The sequence below is a fragment of the Oryx dammah genome, unplaced genomic scaffold (assembly GCF_014754425.2).
Source record: "Oryx dammah isolate SB20612 unplaced genomic scaffold, SCBI_Odam_1.1 HiC_scaffold_19, whole genome shotgun sequence".
Taxonomy (NCBI): Eukaryota; Metazoa; Chordata; class Mammalia; order Artiodactyla; family Bovidae; genus Oryx; species Oryx dammah.
The window spans coordinates 67,440,290-67,449,904 of record NW_024070203.1 but is presented as its reverse complement, the minus strand read 5'-3'; positions in this window follow the sequence as shown (position 1 = coordinate 67,449,904).

The following is a 9,615-nucleotide window of genomic DNA, read 5'->3' as shown; positions in this document are numbered from 1 at the left end:
CCCCACAACATCTCTCTGGGTCATCCCCGCGCGTCAGCCCCAAGCGTGTCATATCCTGCATCAGACATAGACTGGCATTTCGATTCTTACATGTTATTATACATGTTTCAATGCCATTCTCTCAAATCATCACACCCTCTCCCTCTCCCTCTGAGTCCAAAAGTCCGCTATACACATCTGTGTCTTTTTTGCTGTCCTGCATACAGGGTCATCATTGCCATCTTCCTAAATTCCATATATATGTGTTAGTATACTGTATTGGTGTTTTTCTTTCTGGTTCACTTCACTCTGTATAATTGGCTCCAGTTTCATCCATCTCATCAGAACTGATTCAAATGTATTCTTTTTAATGGCTGAGTAATACTCCATTGTGTATATGTACCACAGCTTTCTTATCCATTCATCTACTGATGGACATCTAGGTTGTTTCCATGTCCTGGCTATTATAAACAGTGCTGCGATGAACATTGGGGTACATGTGTTTCTTTCAATTCTGGTTTCCTCTGTGTGTATGCCCAACAGTGGGATTGCTGGGTCATAAGGCATTTCTATTTGCAATTTTTTAAGGAATCTCCACACTGTTCTCCAGAGTGGCTGTACTAGATTGCATTCCCACCAACAGTGTAGGAGGGTTCCCTTCTCTCCACACCCTCTCCAGCATTTATTGCTTGCAGATTTTTGGATCGCAGACATTCTGACTGGTGTGAAGTGGTACCTCATTGTGGTTTTGATTTGCATTTCTCTAATAATGAGTGATGTTGAGCATCTTTTCATGTGTTTGTGAAGTTTGAGAAGCATTTAGGATAGCTTTAAAAGAATTTGTAGATCAAATGGCATTTCCATTTTTATGATTGTTTTCATCCACATGGCAAGGGCTTCCACAGTGGCTCAGCAATGATGAATCTGCCTGCAGTGCAGGAGAGACAGGTTAATCCCTGGATTGGGAAGATCCCCAGGAGGAGGACATGGCAACCCACTCCAGTACTCTTGCCTGGAGAATCTCATGGACAGAGAAGCCTGGTGAGCTACATTCCATGGGGTTGCAAAGAGTCAGACACAACTGAAGTCAGTGAGCATGAGCATCCACGTCATGAATGTTTCCCTTAGCCCTATATCTATTAAAAACTGTGTCAATTTGTTGGTGGGTGGTATAATCTTCCATTGACTATAATATTTAAAAATATAGTTTAAAAAGAAAAACAACCAGGACACAAATGTCTACCATGTCAACATTTCTTGCTTCTCATCCTACTTAAGTCACCATCTTGAGGTATTCATATACATAACCTCTTTGAAGCCTTAGCTAATTTTCAGTTAGTACAAATTTTGTTCTTCTTTCTCTGACTCTATAAACAGGTAAGAATTAAAGCGATTTTCAAACTCACTCTATGAGGATGGTCAGACCAGCTGTACCCAAATTAAAAAAAAAATTATTTGTGGCTATCCAAATTTATTTTAAAATGAAACCATCACATTCTGCATTGACTTTGATTAAGAAAAAAAATCTGTTCTAGCTCTTCAGAGACAGCTGTCAGCCCAAACACAGTTGGAAATGAATATTGTTTTGTGACCATAGCAATGAGAACTGTTGAATGTGCAGTACGGTGGAAAATGATCAAATAATAATCAGAATTCAGTCTTGAAAGGACAGACATGGGTATTGCACTGGTTATAAGACTCCCGTTTTTGTAATTCATTGAAGTGCCTTTTCATGTCAATCTAACATTTTGTTCTTCATGCATAGTGGTTTAATGATACTGTAGTCATTGTACAAATGTTTTTAAGCTACAATTATGTTATAAACGCTAATAAATTAGGTATATTATAGAATGGACTCTCATCTTTATATCTCTAGTACTCAACACAGTATTTGGCATAAAAAGAAACCCAGCAAAAGTTCTTAAATAGATAAAATGTAGTATACATGTGTGCTAAGTCACTTCGGTCATGTCCGACTTTTTGCAACCCTATGGACCGTAGCCTCTCAGGCTTCTCTCTCCATGGGATTTTCCAGGCAAGAATACTTTGAATGGGTTTCCATGCACTCCTCCAGGGGAAATGCATACTATGTGATAGCAAAATTATGATACAAAATTAAAATATACACTTCAGAGATGATTCCCCTGATTTAATCAACAGTAACTGAATGCCTGCTATCAGCCAAGTACTGGAGATACAGTATTGAGTAAACCAGAGAGTCCCCAGTCCTTCTATCCAATAAGGGTAGTATTTGTGTTGCTAAGGAGATGAGCATATTCCTAAATCCCATCTTGTCCTCTCTATCAAGAAAGGTAATCTGTCTCACCAGAATTTTCATAGATCACAACTGGACACACCAGCATAGAATGATACTGAAAATCAGTAATAAGAACAACTTCACTACTACAGTTCCTCTTTTTCTGTGTTCTAGTGATACCAGTCATCTTTTTGTCTTTGGGTTCCTTAAGCATTTTCCATTCTTAGGCCTGTTGTTTTTCTTTTTCCACCTAACTGGGACAGTCTACCTCATATCTTTTTGCTCAGAATTTGGGTTGAATATTGTCTCCTTAAAGAGGTCTTACCTGTTTTCTCCTCCCCAATTTCAACTGGTCATTTCCATCCCAGTCACTCTGTCACATTATAGCAATGATAAATTTTTGAAATTACATTGTCTATTTATCTGCTTTTTTTTTAATTAGTTCCTGAATACAGAATATAAATTATAAGAAAGCAAAGACTTTCCATGAAAGCAAAGCTATCTGTTCACCACTCCATTTAAGTGCATAAAAGAACAACCCATCAATTTTATCTAGACAACTAGGTTAAGAAAACATTTTTTTTCCATTTTTGAATAACAGCTATATGTGAGACACTGGAAATATACAGTTCAAGGGGACAAAACACTAGTTATTATTTTATGTTAAGAAAACAAAGAATTAAAATTTTAAAAAATTCAAATAGTAGAGAAATATATGGAAAGAAATGCAAAAGTCTCTCCTTTCTTCCCACTCTCAACCTCAGTTACACTCTCCAGAAATTTAACTTTTAACTTTGAAACATTTTTGTTTCAAATGCTATTAGCGGTTACTACTGGGACTCTAGTAACTTACTTATATTTATTGATTTATCATGGTTCATTTCAGTTCAGCTCAGTCGCTCAGTCATGTCCAACTCTGTGACCCCAAGAACTGCAGCACGCCAGGCCTCCCTGTCCATCACCAAATCCTGGAGTCCACTCAAACCCATGTCCATCGAGTCGGTGATGCCATCCAAGCATCTCATCCTCTGTCGTCCCCTTCTCCTCCTGCCCTTAATCTTTCCCAGCATCAGGATCTTTTCCAATGAGTCAGCTGTTCGCATCAGGTGGCCAAATTATTGGAGTTTCAGCCTCAGCATCAGTCCTTCCAATGAACACCCAGGACTGATCTCCTTCAGAATGGACTGGTTGGATCTCCTTGCAGTCCAAGGGACTCTCAAGAGTCTTCTACCACACCACAGTTCAAAAGCATCAGTTCTTTGGCGCTCAGTGTTCTTCACAGTCCAACTCTCATATCCATACATGACCACTGGAAAAAACATAGACTTGACAAGACGGACTTTTGTTGACAAAGTACTGTCTGCTTTTTAATGTGCTGTCTAGGTTGGTCATAACTTTCCTCCCAAGGAGTAAGTGTCTTAATATCACAGCTGCAATCACCATCTTCAGTGAGTTTGGAGCCCAGAAAAATAGTCACTGTTTCCCTTGTTTCCCCATCTATTTGCCACGAAGTGATGGGACCAGATGCCATGATCTTAATTTCCTGAATGTTGAGCTTTAAGCCAACTTTTTCATTCCCCTCTTTCACTTTTATCAAGAGGCTCTTTAGTTCTTCTTCACTTTCTGCCATAAGGGTGGTGTCATCTGCATATCTGAGGTTGTTGATATTTCTCCTGGCAATCTTGATTCCAGCTTGTGTTTCCTCCAGCCAGCATTTCTCATGATGTACTCTGCATATAACTTAAATAAGCAGAGTGACAATATACAGCCTTGACGTACTCCTTTTCCTATTTGGAACCAGTCTGTTGTTCCATGTCCAGTTCTAACTGTTGCTTCCTGACCTGCATACAGGTATCTCAAGAGGCAGGTCAGGTGGTCTGGTATTCCCATCTCTCTCAGAATTTTCCACAGTTTATTGTGATCCACACAGTCAAAGGCTTTGGCATAGTCACTAAAGCAGAAATAGATGTTTTTCTGGAACTCAGTTACTTTTTCTATGATCCAGCAGCTGTTGGCAATTTGATCTCTGGTTCCTCTGCCTTTTCTAAAACCATCTTGAACATCTGGAAGTTCACAGTTCACATATTGCTGAGTTAGACAGTACCTTACCATAGAAGATGAGGAATTGGTGTACAGTTGTCCCCAGCCCCCTGGGCAAGGGTTCCAGGACAAACCCACATACACCGAAGTGCACTGAGGCTCAAGTCCCTTATATGAAATGATGTAGTATTTGCATGTAATTTAAGCACATTCTCCCAAATGTTTTAAATCACCTCTAGATTACTTATACTTTGCCAAGTGTAAAGCAAATTCAAGTTTTGCTCTTTTGGAACTTTAGGGAATTATTTTTTTGAATATTTTTCATCTCTGGTTGGTTGAATCCTTGGATATAGAACTTATGGATACAATGAGCCAACTGTACTTTCTCTACATCTCCTTCTTTATGTCCCTTTTCTCAATATTGCTACTTTAGTACTCATGATTACTCTCTCAGTATTTAACGATAGGTTTAAATCTCTTGATTAACCCAACTAGATATTGTCTAATTATGATAATTATCAAAAATTGGGCAATTAAGTCTCTTATAGTTTCTTGATATTTTCTTCTCATCTCTTCATAATATTTGTCATTGCTTCTTCATTAGCAAGGTTGTAATATTTGCAATCTGTAGGTTGATTCTAATATTTTAACCAGTACTTTAACCACCATTTGTGAAAGTATTGTTGTGTGAAAATTTTCAGATATATAGGAGAAACCCTAAACCAATGCCGCTATCCATATGCTTCTCTAAAGATAATGTTTTAAGAGCAAAGTTCAGATAAATTTTCTTATGTCTATCAATTGCTTAATACACATCACATTTTAATTAACTTCATATTTGGATCATTATTTTCAAATACACTGTTTTTTTGGAGTTTCTATTTGTTTTTCCTTCTCATTGGCTAAAGAGATAATTCACTTTATTATGTTTTAAAATTTTCCAGTTTCTGAAGTGCGGTTGCCTAGTAGAATATACTTTTATCCTGAAAATATGATTCCTAGACCCTTCTGTCTGTTGCAATATAAATTTATTCATTTCTAATTGCATGACCATAATTATGGGATTCATTTTCATTGTATTATGATTTGGTTCCACCACTTTTTTAAAAAAAAGACTTTATCCATCTTGCGTCACTAACTTTATTCTGCCTATGTATATGTTTAAGTTTGATTTTGTTTTTTTTGTTTGTTTGTTTTTTTCAGAGAATGAGAAATGGGATATAAATTCTTCAGCACATGCAGATCTGAAAATTATTTCATTTTGATCATTCTTGATGATAACCTGGTTAGTTAAAAAAAAAAAATCATATGCCAAATGATTTTTTTTCAACTCTAAAGGTATCTTTCGGAGAAGGCAATGGCAAGCCACTCCAGTACTCTTGCCTGGAAAATCCCATGGACAGAGGAGCCTGGTAGGCTGCAGTCCATGGGGTCGCTACCAGTCAGACATGACTGAGTGACTTCACTTTCACACATTGGAGAAGGAAATGGCAACCCACTCTATTGTTCTTGTCTGGAGAATCCCACCAGGGGGAGCCTGGTGGGCTGCTGTCTGTGGGGTCACACAGAGTCAGACATGACTGAAGTGATTTAGCAGCAGCAGCAGCAAAGATATCTTTCCTCTGGCTACTAGCATCCATTCTACCTGATTGGAACATCTGATCCTGATCTTATTCATTTTATTTTATAAGTAATCATTTTATAAGGAATTTTGTCCTAAAAGTTTAGAAATTTCACCAGGATGTTAACAACTGTAGGTTTTCTTCTTTTTCCCATTTATTCTCCTTGACCCATGGGAGGGACTTTCAATCTGAAGATTAAAAACTACCTTTAATCTGGAATTTTTTTTGTTTAATATTTCCTGCTATTCATTATCTCTGTCCTCATCCTCATGCCTTTTGGAACTTTTACTATAATGATTTTGTAAGGAACAAGCAAATTGGTTTGAAACCCTCACATTTAACCATAAACAAACAAACAAAAAAACCCCAAACTCTTATTCTAGATCTACTGTGGAAATCTAAATTTATCTTAGGATCTGCTCTTTTTCCCAACTCTAAGACCAACAACATCTTGGAGCCTACCTAGAAAACTTTTTGACATTCTAACTGGAGACAAAAGTTCCAGCTAACTGCTAGACTGGATTGGAAAGAAGCCAAATAGTCCAAAGTGTTTTTAACTAAATGCATTGATAATTGATTCAAAGTCCAAATAAAACTTAGACCTAGAGGCTCTATTTGGGACCCTTAAGATGGCTCCCTTGTGCTCTATTCCTTGAAATTTCCCTTGCTCTTGTGTTTCCATTAGAATGATCCATTCAAATTTTGTCTCCCAGAAATGTGTCAAAATCTCTACTATGTACATGACATACTCATTTTCAGTGCTGGCATGGATTTATTATTTTCAATAAACTTTTTACGGAAATTTCAAGGTAGTCTTGAGAACACGGAGAGGCAAACAATGCTCAATCTGCCATTCTGAACCAGACATCCGCATGTGACAATTAGTTGCGTGATTTTGAATAGTAGTTTTAACATTGGAGTATTTTTATACTATTCACATCAGAATCATTCAGTTTGCCATTATTTAAAGTGCAACACATTCCTTTTACCTGGTCCCCGAGCCTTCCTTCAAGCTTTGCAGAACATAAATATAGTAATAATATGGTAAGATCTCCTACTTTGTTAATTAATAAGAGCCTAATCCTTGTTGAAGCAAGTGATAACTTTCTGAAAGACAGAATTTGGGTGGAATTATATAGAGATAATAACACAATAGTGTGGTTAGTGCTATGGTGAAGCCAGAGAATTGCTTTTTCTGTATTTCCTTCTTCATCGCCACAAATGCTCAAAGTTTCTTTGCCTTTGAGGCATGTCCAGAACAGTTTTTCCTCTGCCAATTAAAGTATTCTTTCTAGTCTTTCATTTATCAAGTTGTCTGGTTTCAGATTTTCAAGTCTTATCTGAAATTCCAAATTCTTCATAAAGGTTTCCTTTAGTTAATTAGAAAAAGTTTCTCATCCTGACAAGGATAATTTCTGTTTTATTATATTTTAAAATAGCTTAAAAATTTTAATTTATTTTTTTAATTGGAGGCTAATTACTTTACAGTATTGTAGTGGTTTTTGCCATACATTGACCTGAATCAGCCATGGGTGTACATGTGTTCCCCATCCTGAACCCCCCTCCCACCTCCCTCCCCATCCCATCCCTCAGGGTCATCCCAGTGCACCGGCCCTGAACACACTGTCTCATGCATCGAACCTGGACTGGCGATCTATTTCACATATGGTAATATACATGATTCAATGCTATTTAAGAGAGATAATTTACATAGCATGCAATATACCCATTAAGGTGTTACAAGTCCATGGCTTTTAGTATATTCAGACAGTCATGTACTGGTTGTCACAGTCAATTTTAGAACATTTTTGTCACTCAAAAAGAAACTCGAGGAACTTCCCTGGTGGTCCAGTGGTTAAGAATCTGCCTTACAATGTAGGGAACATGGGTCCGATCCCTGGTGGGAGAAATAAGATCCCCCATGCCTTGGAGAAGCTAAACCCATACACCACAACTACTCAGCCTAGATGGCACAATTAGAGAGTCCATGTGCCACTAAGACTTGATGGAACCAAGTAAATAAATATTAAAAAACTCTGTACCCTTTAGCTATCTCTTTCCTATTCCCTCATCCCTTCCACCACCCATCCCTAAGCAAGCACTAATCTACTTTATGTCTCTATACAGTTTCCTGTTCTGAAATTTTATATGAATGGAATCATATAATATGTGGACTTTTGTGACTGGTTTCTTTCACTGAGCATGTTTTCCAGATGCATTCAAGTTAGAGTATATGTCAATACTTCATTCCCTTTTATGGTCAATAATAGTTCATGTCTATATATTCATTTTATTTATGCATTTACATTCAAATGTCTTTAGAAGGTTTATTTGCATCAATCAAAAACTGGAAAGAACTCAAATATGTAGAGAAAAACTAAAGAATAAACAAATAGTGGTATATCCACAGACTGTCATACTTCTAAGTGATATGAAAAATAAACTACTCATTAAAGCACTATTGATGACTACCAAAACGACTGAAGTGACTTAGCAGCAGCAGCAGCAGCAAAATGAGTAAACCACGTGAGGCTACTCAAAGAAAAAAAAACAATAAACTTTTCATGAGCAGAGTTATATCTAATTCTAAAATGGAAGCTAATCTATGACAATGAAAAGTAAACCAACGCTAGTCTGACGAGCAGAGATAGTAGAGAGAGAGACATTATAAAAGGGCATGAGGTAAACCAAAAGATGATGGAAAGGCTCATTACTATGACTGTGGTGGTGGTTTTATGGATTTATATGGATGTCAAATCTTAATCAGATTGTTGAGTTTAAATATAATCAGTTTGTTGCATGTCACTTATACCTTGCTAAGGCTTTAAAAATACAATTCAAAATAAAAGGCTAGATTTCCTACGATTCTGGAAAATCAGTTTGGTAAACCTATAATGACTTCATCATCTCTTTCCTCATGCTCTGGGAGAAACACTTTGCTTAGTGGTAGCAAATATTGGAAGCAACAAGACAATTTCCATCAAATTCAATAGGAATGCAAGCTGGGTTACAAAGCGCACAGCTTGTCCTCCATTGTTGGTATTTTTAAATTTTTGATTATTCATTCATCCATTGATAGACATTTGAATTGTTTCTACCTTTTGATTATTATGAGTAATGATGCTATAAGCATTTATGTACAAATGTTTATGTGGAGATATATATATACATTTCTCTAGAATTTGAACTACTGAGTCATATGGTATCTTTATTTTTAGTTGTTTGGGGAACTGTCAGATTGTTCTCCAAAGCAGTTTTACCATTTTACATTCTAACTAGCAGTAAACTAGTGCTCTGATTTTTTTACATTCTTGCCAATACTTGTTGATATTTAAACTTTTGATTCTAAGCATCCTACTATTTGTGAAGTGGTATCCCATTGTGCTTTGTTTTGCATTCCCCTGATAACCTAGGCTGTGAATATCTATTCATTTACTTATTCTCTATCTGTATTATTTTCCTTGGAGAAATAAATGTCTATTCAGATCTTTGCCCATTTTAAAACTGCGCTGTCTTTTCATAAGTGAGTTGTAAGAGTTCTTTATATATTCTAGATTTAAGTCCCTTATGATTTGCAAATGTTTCCCCTAATTTGAGATTTTTACTTTCTTAATAGTATCCTTTGAAACACAAAAGTTTTAAATTTTGATAAAGACCAATTGGTCTATATTTTCTTTTGTTGCTTGTACTTTTGGTGTCATATCTAGAATTCTTTTC